We start from the raw sequence: 13683 nt of genomic DNA, 5'->3' as shown, positions 1-13683 counted from the left end.
CAATTGCTATTTAATTGTGTTGGGCTGTAAAAAAGTATTCAAAATTTTAACCAGTCAATATTTAGAATTTTATAAAACCTAATCAATTTCCATAAAAAAATTGTAGAGCTTGGCAGTGACTGTACAAAGATTTAAAAGTGAGACTTTGATAGAAATAAATTAAGCTATACTAATTATGTTACTATTTTACAAGCATTGCATAATCTTCAAGCCACTTGTCACTGAATCTAATACAAGATTATGAAAATGAGCCAAGCCATAGCTGTCTGTGCCAATAGCTGCTAAGCCAGATACTGGAGAGGTGGGAATAGTTGCATTGAATAATATAACTCCATCCAGAGCTCCAAGTGCACTTGAACCCTGAAAAAATTTTTTTTTTTAAAATAGAGTTATAATCCTGGTGGTGACAAAGATGGGGGTAGTGGTGTGTGTGTTTTCAGCCGATGGAAAATGCCCCAGGCCAGCGCTAGACGAGCGGTCAACCAGGATGAGTTGTGACGGTCACCTGAGAAGAGTGTCAAACATTGCGGTTTGGGCAGGATCAGTGTTCTGAATCGAACTCAGGCCAGTCACAAGAGATGTGACTCACTCAAGAGTCATGTGATTAACGGAATCCGGTTCTAGAATGCCATTAGAGACCCTATATGAAGAACAAAGGTACCAGAGTTGACTCAGTCACAAATTCTCGATCTACCATTCAGTACATTATGACAGAGTTCAACAAAGTACAGCGAAGCCAGCAGAGGTCTTGCTACAACAGTACAGATTTGATACAGCAGTTCAGATGTCCATGACAGAACATTGTACAGTCAGTGTTATGTGTTGCCAATTGTACAGTATTAGCTGTGATTTGTTGGACATTTAAGTTTTTGGAGACCTGAGTTGTCAAGTGCAGTTGCAGAGAACCTGAATAGTGAGATTTGTTACAATAGGTACATTTCAATTACATATTCAGATTTGATCATTTAAAGATTTCTTCTAAAAAGAAAATAATTTGATTTTAAAATGATAAGTTTACATATTTTTTTTTAGTATGTCAATGCAAGTTATGTTCATCGAATCTTTGTTCTAGCTCTATTTAATAACAAACTTTATGAAACGATAAAAAAACTGTTTTTCTATGCTCTTTATGAATGTATGTTGGCCAGCTCTCATTAATATATAGAAGAGTGGCTATGCAGGCTTTGTACACTAGCATTTTGGTTGGTGTGGTCAGTTGTTTTTTTTCCCCAAATACAATTAGAGAGTTTTTCCAATTCTTTTTGTCACCTCAAGGTCTAAATTTAGGTTGCTGGCAATAAATCATCACAGGTAAGTAAATGCCTGAACAATCCGATGTGATTTCTGATGCTTATAGTAGGTATTTCTGAGATGTGACAGAATTTCAACGATGGCACACAGCTGTTAAGTAATTAGAATGTAGAGTTAAGACTAAATTTATTTTTGTATGATGATTTGCTTTTATACTCAATGATGAGTAATGACTCTTCAAAATTTCTCCTTTCTTTAACCTTTGCTCTCAAAATTCCCCTTTTCAAAAAGAACTCTTTTTGTGAAAAAAAATCACTAAAAGACATTGTAGACCAACATATAATGGTCTAATTGTGGTATGTTACAGTTTTTCTTTCTCTCTTTTAAATTGAATAAGGCACTAAATGCCATAGCGTTAAGTTAGATGTTAGAGAAAAGAGCTAATGGCACGAGCTGAGATTATTTCCCCTTTTTAACCTATTATGTGTCTATAACTATAGTAAAAATCAAATAGGAGAAAAAATAAGACTAAAATGAAGTGCCTGACCTAAAACATTTAGTGACAGACATAAAACATTTAGAGATTGACTTTAAAAAATATATTTAAAAAAAACATTAAACAACATCTATTAATAAAAAAAAAATACTTCTAAAAAAGAGAGAAATGGATGGCCATTAAAATGATGTATAACTTGGTATAACTAGGTTTTACAAGATTAAAACAATAAAAACAACAGGTTCGAGTGCCTGATTTTTTGAAGACAGGTGGACCCCCACACCCCAATCAGATCTGTTATTACTGGTACCCTCTAACATTTACCCAAAGACCAGTAATGTTTATAAGTAGGAATTTAGTAGGCCTATACATTATGCTTATATACATATAAAATCTGTATATGTCTTGAGTATTTACTGACTTACACTGGGTGCGCGTGAGGCCTTTAGTTGCCTGAACATGGCATCATGCTGATGTGGCTCTGCATGTGTTCCTTACTTCTAGCATGACCCAACTAGATCTATTTCATCAAACGTTTTCATGTGATAAAAAAAATGGTCAAAATATCAGTCAAAGAAGTTGAAGATTCATTGACATTAGATCTAGACTAGATCTAATGTTTACTTCACTCTCTCTCTCTCTCAGAATCGAACTAGATCTAAGTCTAAATTTAGAGCTAAATTTCATGATCAATGTCTTTATCAATTTCAACTTCATTATTAGCTGTATTTAGTGTATTATTTGCGATAATGGGTCTAAAAATTGAAAGGTCATTGAGAAAATGGCCTGCACAGCTAAGGAAAATTAAAAAAAAATCACCAAACTTTGACGGCCCATAGAAACTGAAGCAAAAGACATAAAAATATCAGCTTTTTTAACAAAACAATCTATATTTCTACTTTTTAAAAAACCCAGCCAGCTCAAAATAACACTACGCGTCACACAGGAAAACAAGAGCTACACAAGTCATGCTGTGTGTGTGCTGTGGTGGGCGCATTAGTAGCGAGTGGGGCATTTGGTCGCATTAGTAGCTAGTGGGTTAAATGTATATAATCTGTCTTTGTTTACTTACCAAAATCATTCCTTAAGTTCATACATGCCACTTTGAAGTATATATAAATAATGCCTTGATCTTTAAAGGCATCACATCCACCTAGATCCACTCTGGCAGCTACAAAAACTCCACTAGTAAAATTTAAGGTGGAGATACGGAAATTTATTTCAGAATATCAGACCTATAAAATAGAAGAATGTCTATTGTATTAATATAAAAAATAAGGTTTAGTAACTAAATATATTACAAAATGCATTTTCTAGTGTGTGAAATTTTAAAAAAGAATGCTTAAATGTGTAATAATTAGTAAACTTTATCATTAATATTTTATATTCAATGCTTTGAGTCAGTTTATGGAATAGGCTTGCAACAGTAATAACCAAGCCAGATTGCATTATACAATCATATTTAAATAATGAGCAATGTATTATATTTTTATAAAGTCTTACATACTAGAACAAAAGTTTGGGTTTCCAAAGTATTGCAAAAAAAAAATATTCAGTTTCTATATACAAGGTGGGCCAAGAGTAGGTTTACAGGTTTACCACCCCAAACTACAGCCTAGTGTTTTTTTATATACTATACTACATAAACTACTATTTGTTTATCAATCATACTACTGCTACAAGTGTTGATATTTACTTGCTACACTACTTGCTATTATTTACAACAGATACTAGTATTTGACCTATTGTATCTTTCATCATTTCATGCCTTGTTCTAACTAAATACATTGTAATAAGAATTAAAGTAACACTGTAGAGAAACCTTAAAAAAGGCTTTATTAAGCTAGAATGACACATGAACTGATGAAAGATACTAAGACAATAACACATTAAAACACATTCTCACAATGTTACACCAACATAAACAAGTATCAACTATTTTATCACAATGTAGCTATCATGTTTACCATTAAAACTGATAATTTATACTCTGAGGAATGTTTTTATTGGTATTACTAAGCAAGTAGCTTCAACCATATGAAAGGTAGTTAAATAACTGTAAACTTACTTTTGGGTCACCCTGTATATCAACATCTGTAACAAGTCTTTCTGTAAAGCTTGCTAACCTGCTATTTCTATTATGTTTGGCTTTTATAGTAATCACTTACCAAGTATAAGAACCAACAACACTAATTGATTTGTTATGCAGATCAGAATCCCACCAAGCTACTGGATTCTCTAGAACCATTTGTCTAATAAACTTTGTTTGACCATCACTAAGTACTTCATGGGAGCCTGTCTGCTGGGCAAGATTGAATGGCTCCTGGTACTGTGGATAACCTAAACAAACATAGAAACAGTTTTAGAGTTATGTAAAGCTTGATAGTATTAAAGATAGTAATGAAGTTTGCATTACAAATTATGTTAGAAGGGGAAATCTAGCTAGAACTAATACTGTTTCTCATATTATGGGGTGCAAAGGCAATCAGTTTATGTTTCAAGGGACAAAAAGTATTTTTATTGTAATCATAATGCTTTAATGATTCTCTACAAACACTGAAAATAGATTGATGTAGCTAATTCAAGAGCATGTATCCCTTATGCCCTCCTACTGGACACCTGGTTATAAGTAACTGTACAAATGTTTTGGTAGTCACACTTCTTTGACATAGTGAAGGAAGTAAATGGAAGTGAAGTTCCAAACAAAAACTCAAGTAGCTGTGTTAAGAATACAATACTATTGTGGATCTTTCTTCTAGAAATATACAAGTCATGATGAGAACAAAAGAGGAGTTTGGTAAATTTTGAGATAGAATATACTCTGTAGGGGCGCACAGGGGCTGGAGCCGGATACCTAAGAGTCTTGTAAATAGCTTGTATTGCTGAACATTTTACAAAACTGTTAAATAATATACTTATATTTGTTGGTATTATTTTCTTTTCCTTTTATATACCTTATTGTTTTAAACTCTGTTACTGATTGATTTATTAAAGATTAACAGTATTTATAAACAGAAATTAATCTGTGTAACATGAGCGTGTCTGTGTGTATGTATGAGGCCACCAACCATAAAGGCTGTGTGTTGGAGAGTCAATGTAAAATATGTTAGTATATATTTAACTATTTACTAATGTAAATCTCTTATCTGGCTTGAATGGTGGTTGGATGTATGTGTTCAAGAATTTCTGACCAACAACTGGTCATCAGATTTGTAATTTTTAGTCCAAAGACTGATTCTGGTTCTGGCTTTAAGGGCTTAATACTGATAGCTGTTAGTTAATAGTTGGAATCTTAAGCGTAGTAGGTCATATATTTATTCATACATTTGCGGCAAACGATATTTTATTAACAGCAGGAACATCCATTATACCTACTTATAACCTGAGCATTAAATGTTGCGAAGCATAGATTTAATTGTAGTCTGTAGGCCTACTATTGATATCTATGTTTAGATCTACTGTTATAAAGATCTAAGAGAATTAGGAAAACCAACTATAGAAGAAGAAAAAACTCATCCACACCCTCCCTACCAAAAAAAACATAAATAGACTTTGTGTTCGACTGATTGTAGCAACCTGGTTAGATAGACGTAGTGAGCCTACACATGTAGTCCTAGTGTAGTGGGTATAGATGATTGTGTTGACCCTCATGCGTTTTTTCCTTGGGCATACGCAATAGTGTTTAGTGTGCAGGCAAAAAAAAGATAATACATTGGCATGGTCAGTCAAGCATATAGATAAATTATATCCGTACCTTAGTTACAGAGGTCAAGTGTTTCTTAACATTCCAGCATATATTTTTCTTTGTTTGCTAGATCTAATTGTGGTGCTTTAGATCAATTTATTTTCTGCGATGTTAAATTTTACTGTAAGGTTTTCCTTTATATATTAAGTCAATAGAATTAAACAATGAAATTAGCTTTCTTTCTAAAGGTTTTAATACAAGGAAAAAAAATACATACACGCACACATGCACATATTTGTTTTATTTTATTGTGCAATGAATGTGTATTCAGCGCAAATGACATTTCTCTCCAAGTAAACAAACTTAGTGTTATCATCTAGTGACCTCTAAACAGTGTCAATGTTTCTCAACAATCTGCATTAATCCATTCTGGCTTAAGAATGGTAAATGTCTATCAATACATTGTCATGGATTAAACAAATAAGAAGTTGGGGGTGTTGAGTCTCTTGAGCCCTCCCTTTAAAGATACCCCTGGTCAGTGTCTGTTTGCCTTGTAGTCCAGCCTCCTAATTGAGACTTAACTCAAAGTAAACAAACTTATTACTCGGCCAATAGTATAAAAGGTGTAGCTTGTGGTCCAGACCCTTGATTGACAACCTATCTCATAATAACCAAACTCATACCAGATTAACCTTATAAAGATTTGGCTTGTAGTCCCCCCCCCTAATAAAAATTCTTCTCCAAGTAAACAAACTCAGTTTCCTCATAAGATGTGACCTCTAGACAGTGTCAACACGTTGACATCTGGCTTAATGTGGTCAGCTGTGAACTCTGTGAACTCAATGTTATGGACTAAAGAAACAAAAGGAGGTGGGGGTTGCTCATCTCTACCTCTGGAGATATACCTGCATATCTAGACAGATATGACGTAGTAAAGAAATATTACATGTTTACTTGACCACTCATAGGCCAAGACAAGCTTTTAAAAAGTGCCAGACATCGCTGCTATGTATGTAATGCGAATTTTTAATGTAAAATTTTATTTCTTTTTAGATTAACACGCCTTGTCTTTGTACTAAAAAATATTTGATGCATAGTCATAGTTTTAAAAACCAATTCTTTTATTTGAAACAAAAACGTTAATGTATTTCAGAACTGACATTATTGAATCATGTCCACTTTTTGGATATTGGTATATTTTTATTAACATGGAGATTTAGTTTAAACTTCTTGTTGGACATCGTTTATCAGCGTCGACTACCATTATATTGTTTGCCTTCCGCCTGTGTTGTTTCAATATTTAAGTGTTACCTTCGTTTGGCGTATCTGGAAAAGACAGCGTGGAGGGGCCTAACAATATTAATAGAAATACTGGTGTAGCTTTTACTATCCGGTAGAACAAAAACGTGTGAATGCGGGATGGCGGAACATGTGAGCCTTTTTTTTGATGATTTTGTGAGACGGTTCCGCATAATGCAGGATGGTAGGCATGTCTGTATAAAGCAAACATCCAACAAAACAAATAAAGTAAACATGGAACAGTGGAACACTGAACTGTCAACAGTTTTCTAACTACGTTGATCAAACAGTTGGTACTCATTTCTTACATATCACATTTTTTTTCTTCCTCTTGAGATATTCAAAATAAATAAAGAGATCAAGTTTAAACCAAGGGTCAGAATGTGAGTCTAATAATCAATCAACAAAACCTTTTTTCTAACTAATTAGAGTGTGGGATGTGTGGCTGAGTGGGATAAACCAATGAGCTACCTACATCAAGAGAGCTTGAGTTCAAATTCACACTCTAGCTGAGCTGAGTTTGTTAAGCGCCTAAAGGTATCATGGAAAACTTCTCTCAGTTACCCCCTTCCCCCCTGTCTATGATGCTAGACAAATAATTTAAATTAAATCATACCATTGACGACTGGATTGGTTTTCAAAACTGAATTTGCCAAAAGTTTTCTTGATAAGTTAGAGTGCTGTTCCCTTGTCACACTCATGTAGAAACAAATGTCCAAAGACTTGACAAGAAAACATTAAGAGAAATATCAATACTAGAAATAAATTATATAGGTAATAATACATAATGAATGTGTATGCTGAAATTTATAATGAGTGAATATTCACCCCCTCAATATGATATTAATTGATGTTGAGACTTATTGTTAAGATGAACAAAGAAACTACATAATCCCCTGTTATTGATATGTACATAATTTATTTAGGTTATTATTACTTCATACCACCTACGTATTTCTAAAGGAACTATGTTAAAACATTAATCTTATCAAATTAATACAAGAATACCAAACACATAGATGCCCAAGAATGGACAAGTAAAACAAAACCTTACCAAGGAGTACCAAAAAACAACAACCTTGGAAACATATAACATATGTAACAGCACTGGGGTCCACATTTTATGAGAGAAATTAGTGAATTATATAAACAAAATAAGGGATTGTAACAAGCAGGGCAATAACCAGTAACCCCAGAAACAGCCTTTATATATGTAATAAGTTTGCATCATTCAGTTTCGAAGTGAGACTGCAATTTGTGTGGTCAGTTAACCAGGAGATTATTGCAAGCTTTATTTAAAGACCAATGTCTGAGTACCACTCATGGAATCAAATGTTCAGACAGTCTTACGTACATTAGGTTGAGTGAAGAAACATGAAGTCAATCTTAAAAAGAAATTTAAAACAAAAATCTAACATAAAATGGAAAACAAAATCTTACAGTCTGTGCTTTGTCTTGTGTTAAACGAACAGCCAAAAGATGAAAGCAAAAGCTTCATGACACCACATCAGGTCCACATCTTTTAGTACTCATCCCTTGATGTATATGACTCTATTACACCACTAGTAGATGACTTGCTTTCTGGTTTCCAACTTACAGGAACACAGCAGAATTACATCTCTATTTTTGAAAAAAAAAAGGTATATAAGGCTAAGCATTCTGATAGCTGAATGAAACATTTTTAAGTTTCTTGGGTTAATTTTTTTCTTTACAACTAATCAAGTTTTCAGTCCAATTTCTTTTGAAATATGGACAATCTTCTGTACAATGACTCCCAAGCTGAGGCCACCTCATCCCATCTGTAGCAGTTTTGTTATTTTATGAGAGGCTTAAAGTACACTTTGTCATCAGTGTATAAATAACAATGAGATGCCCCTGTACCTTAGAGAACTGATTACTCCATATGTCCCCCAGAGAGCCCTGCGCTCAATGGACTCAACGCTTTTAGTGGTGCAACGTTTCTCCCTCAAAAGCCACAGTCTGCGGGATTTTTCAGTGCACGGACCAAAGGTTTGGAACTCACTCCCCATTGATCTCAGACAGACAACATGCTATACCACTTTTAAGAAGAACATTAAGACCTACTTGTTTAAAATTTTTTTAGATTAGTTTTTTATTGTAATTGTCGTGTTTGTGTTTGTAATGTTATTACAGCGCCTTGAGCCTACATTTTGTTTGTTAACAGCACTTTATAAATAAATTATTATTATTACAACTCTGTTAAAGTTCTATTTATTATACACTGGTTGTATGTTTAAGCAATGGCCTTACCTCTAAGTTAGAATTACCATAAAACTCATTCAGGAACTCTATCAGACTGTCAGGGGCTAAGGTTGTAGCACAGACAATTACATGCTTCTTGTTGTTAGATAGACACAGACTGTAATCTTTACCTCAGTCAACTCTTTGTATGTGGATAAGATTTCCTGAATCTAGAATGGCAAGAAATGATTTATAACATTGTATTTCAATGAACCAGTTAGAAGAAATGACTTAAAATGTTTAATTTTAATTAGCATGTTTATAGTAAAGTACCCCTTTTCAGATCTTGTGATTTATGAGGACAGAAGATGTTAAGGTCATTTGTTTCTTTGACCTGTGGTTAACAAGGGTGTCATGAAAACAGAAAAAAGCAACCACCACTTATACTTTCCCCAACCTATATCTTATTTTATATATGAGTGTTTCTCCAGTACTGGTGACAAATAGGTATTGGTTCACTATAAAGTCTATAACTAAAAAAATTCGAATAAAAATGTCACTATTTTCTTTTCATTGCAATTAGAAATGGTTAATTTATAAATTGGGATATTTTGAGATTGAAAATCTAATAGTGGAATTTTGTAGAATTGTAGAAAATGTGTGAAAAAGTACATAAAATGGCCTCTTTTGATGTAACACGGAACACCTGTGTTAGGTTGAAGTAATATTAGCTGTCTTTTTATGTAAGAAAAAAGAATTTCAAATGTCTACATCAGGTTTTTGTTTTTTCTTATGTTACCCAGATGACTTTACCTTTTCCTAGGATTAAGAGAATATTTTTTTGGTTGGCTAAGTCTATGCTAATGAGCCCGGCAATACTTATTCTGTTTTTGGAGCTGTTTTATTTGATTCATAAGCCAAGTTGTTTTATTTTATACAACAAAAATAATAGGGTGTTTGAATTAAATTACAATTTTCTTACCCAAGACAGACAGCCAGTTTTAGACATCAATGTTAATGATCTTATATTATATTTGTTTGTTTGTTGTTATTTTTTTATAGAGAATAAATGGGCAAATGTTTGTAGTGAGCTGGTACATTGAATGTAGTTAAATGCCTAGATCTAGACCTACTAGATAGATTTATAGAGAGAATATAGAGGATTCAGCTATTTAGGCAAGAATGGCTATCCTAACCTGTACTATTCTACAAAAGATCATCTATATTAGAAATGTATTAAATTAATAAACAAAAAACAAAAATTTAGTTAATATTAATGCCTAATATAGAGACTGACTGAAATAAATTATATGGTCTCCGGAATAAAATAATGTGAGTCAAATTTGTCTGCATTAAATGAAAACACATGGCCTCTTTGCCCTTAAATATAATAACAAATATAGGTTAGGGGTACAAATATAAGTAGTCATCCTTATTCTCCTTAAACTTAAACTAAAGAAGATTTTGATACTTATTTCTTTTCTAAGTCAAACCATTGTCAAATAATGCGCTGTCAAAATCAAACTTTGAAATTTTGGCCTATAGGTGTCCGAATAGCATAAACTACTCTAGATCTAGATTATAATAGATCTATTATAATTTATTATTATATAAAATATATTACTATAGATCTAGAAAATCACAATAGTCATTATTATCATAATCATTATACTATGACTATCTCACACTATCTGTCTATACTATTATCTGAGTATAGTCACTATTAGACTAGTTACTAGACTATACTTAATCATAATACTAAAATAGTATGACTATCTCACACTATCTGAGTATCTGTCTATACTATTTGTCTGACAATACCGTCACTATAGTCACTATAGACTAGTCACTAGACTAAACTTATTAAAATACTACTATTTTATACTATATTTTTTTCATACTAAATAAAATTATAATATAGTTAATGGACCTCATTCACCAATCGTAAACAAACAACATTTAACCACGTGATTATCTATATCTTCTATACAAAGTACATGCCATCCATAGTGGCTGTCACCTGATACATATTTTTTATTGTTTTATCAATATTATGCCGTGGCTAAATGTGTTTATTTACGATTGGTGAATGAGGTCCATTAATATTATTTATACTATATTTTTATATTATATAATTATAATAATATAAGTTATATAGTAAATTATTATAGTATTGAATTATAGTTACACTACTAACTAGTTATAGATCTAGACAATATAGTCATCTAGTCAGTAGATCTATGTTATACACATTATAAATAGTATTATACCATTTAGTCAGTTTAGTATAGATTTCTATAGATCTAGATCTATAATCTATTCAATCTAATCAATCTCTAGAGATCTATACATTATTATATTATACTAATTATAAATCTAGTTTATATTAACCTTTTCGACACTAAACAGTTGTCAGAAACTATCTATCCCTAAGACAGGCTAAGAGAAGGGATATATAACTCTTACTCTGTATCAGATATTTAAAAAAATCAATTTTATGACTAAATTTACAGGAAAAAAATAATTAGATCTAATAAAACATAGCAAAAATGTCAAAAACATTCTTTTTATAATAGAAAAAAATAGACCTAGGGTTCAGACCCTAACACTGACACTAAAACTAGTAAAACTATCACAATGATTTCAAAGAACAGTTAAAACAATACAAATCACTGTTATCTGAATCAATAAGGTCTTTTGCATGTTGATCTGAATATAATTTAGATCTACAAGTTTTAGAGGATCGACCCATTTCCAAACAAGATAAACAACAACAAAAAAAAGACGACTTTCTGTAATATTAAAACCACGTTGAAGGAAGTAAAACGTGAACTCTTCTGCAAGCGGAAATCACGTAGATTTAGAATATAAGCATTTAAAATTATTAACCAAGAATAGGAACGAAACAAAGATGTTTAACTGCACCGACGACAATGTTGACGTTTAATCGGCTTTTACAAAAATGACCGACGCTATTATCGTTGCTTGGGAGATAAAGAGCTAGATCTAGAATCTAGATCTATAATTCTATATAGACTAGACCAGCGGTTCTCAACCTTTTTAGCTCCTCGACCCCCTAATCCAATTTTAAACTAGACGGCGACCCCAATCATACAATCTTTTTCGTTCATTGGCTGAGGTAAATGTGATTTACCTGATTAGATCATCTCCATAGAAATATTTCATTCCGCAATGGCGTTACGATGCAATTAATCGACAGTAATTTCGGTTGTTGAAAAAGTATACTGCAACAACAAAGATGAGGTCCGCAACAAATATTTTCAAATAATAATTATAAAAGTGAAAAGAAAGAAGTAACTACCAATAAAAATCACGTCTACTTTCATTGATGATACATTCACTTAAGTGTCATTCGTATCTCCTGGCTATTTGTCAGTGTTCTTAGATCTATCTCTATTACTCCCACTTTTTATTTTATTAATACTTGACGATCGTTTCATTATTTGTCCAGTAATAATATAATCTGAATGATTTTCCAAACCTACGTCATCTAAAAGTATAAATTTATTTCGACTATAGAACACATATGCTTGTTACAACACGTTAGAGCAGGGGTTCTCAACCTGTGGGTCGCCACCCCCTTGGGGGTCGATTGACCATTTGCCAGGGGTCGCCTAAGACCATCGAAAATATGGATTGTTATCGTCTACTATTGCTGTATGTGTGTGTGTGGGGGGGTCGCGGCAGAGTGGGGGATTGTAAAAAGGGGTCGTCGAACTTAAAAGGTTGAGAACCGCTGCGTTAGAGACACAAAGAAATATATTTAAAAAAAAAAAACAACTTGCGATGAAAATAGCCCCCCACCCAAAAAAAAATTTATCTTAGGCGACCCCTCGCAAATAGTCATTCGACACCCAAAGGGGATGATTTAGCTCTAGATTTAGACATACAATACATCTAGATTAAACTTCATTAAATGTAGCATTTGGCTCTGGATCTAGATTCTAAGAACATATCTAAATCTAGTATTATAGTATCTAGACTACTATAAATAGACTATATATCTAATCTAGATCTACGTATAGATTATAGTCTATATTAAGTATTTAGATCTAGATAATCCCGCCATCCCCTAGGCCTAGGCATTCGAGGACACATCAGTTTACCTGGTTGACCTAAAAACAAAACATGGGCTGCTCTGAAGTATCTATAATCTATATGGTCTATATATATTAAACACAGTCAGTGTCTGACAAAAGAATAAGGCCCCAAAGTCAGTACTGAATATTTTTCCGGAGGGGGGGCTAAAAAGCTATGATAGCTTGTGAACTGTGTTACCTATACATCTAAATCTAGATAAATTCCGCCTTCTCCAAGCCACCTGGATGACAAAAAAAAAACGTATCTTCGAGCACGCTCAGTGTCTGTCGCACACACATACAAAAAGCATCAACGTACCAGCATGCTTAGTGTTTGTGACCTCATTAACGGCTTGACCTTAGCTACTTGGTCGATCAATAATTGGCTCCTCCCACTAGCATCATTGTTGCGGCGCCTTCGACACGGAGGTCACGATTGTTGTCAATAAAACTAGAGCAATGTTTTGGGGCTGTGTAGATGGCCTGGTTTATACCTGTGTGTTGCGCTTTCACTGAACTTTTTCTAGTGTGTCTTGACTTGGTCTGATGGCTGTGCGTGGATTGAGTCTTGAGATTTGTTACTTTACACTGAAAATGTGTGAATGTTGGAAAGTGGAATTGTGTAAGGAGAAAGGGGGTGTAAACAGAAT

At 33.2% G+C, this 13683-nt stretch overlaps 1 long non-coding RNA gene across 2 annotated transcripts; it reads right to left on the bottom strand.

Annotated features, from left to right (window-relative positions):
- Positions 1–398: 398 nt before the first annotated feature.
- On the bottom strand, positions 399–13341 carry LOC129927772 (uncharacterized). Of its 2 annotated transcripts, none has more exons than XR_008779429.1 (7): positions 13233–13340; positions 9003–9163; positions 8172–8351; positions 7348–7453; positions 3916–4087; positions 2820–2982; positions 399–906 (listed from the first exon to the last, which is right to left on the bottom strand). It is a non-coding gene; the product is annotated as an uncharacterized LOC129927772 (long non-coding RNA). The 2 variants fall into 2 exon arrangements; XR_008779430.1 differs by lacking the exon at positions 399–906 and adding an exon at positions 2166–2267 and having other exon boundaries at positions 13233–13341.
- Between the last annotated feature and the right edge of the window lie 342 nt (positions 13342–13683).

This window comes from Biomphalaria glabrata, chromosome 8, assembly GCF_947242115.1.
Source record: "Biomphalaria glabrata chromosome 8, xgBioGlab47.1, whole genome shotgun sequence".
In the NCBI taxonomy this organism is placed as follows: Eukaryota; Metazoa; Mollusca; class Gastropoda; family Planorbidae; genus Biomphalaria; species Biomphalaria glabrata.
This window is presented reverse-complemented; position numbering and strand designations above follow the sequence as displayed.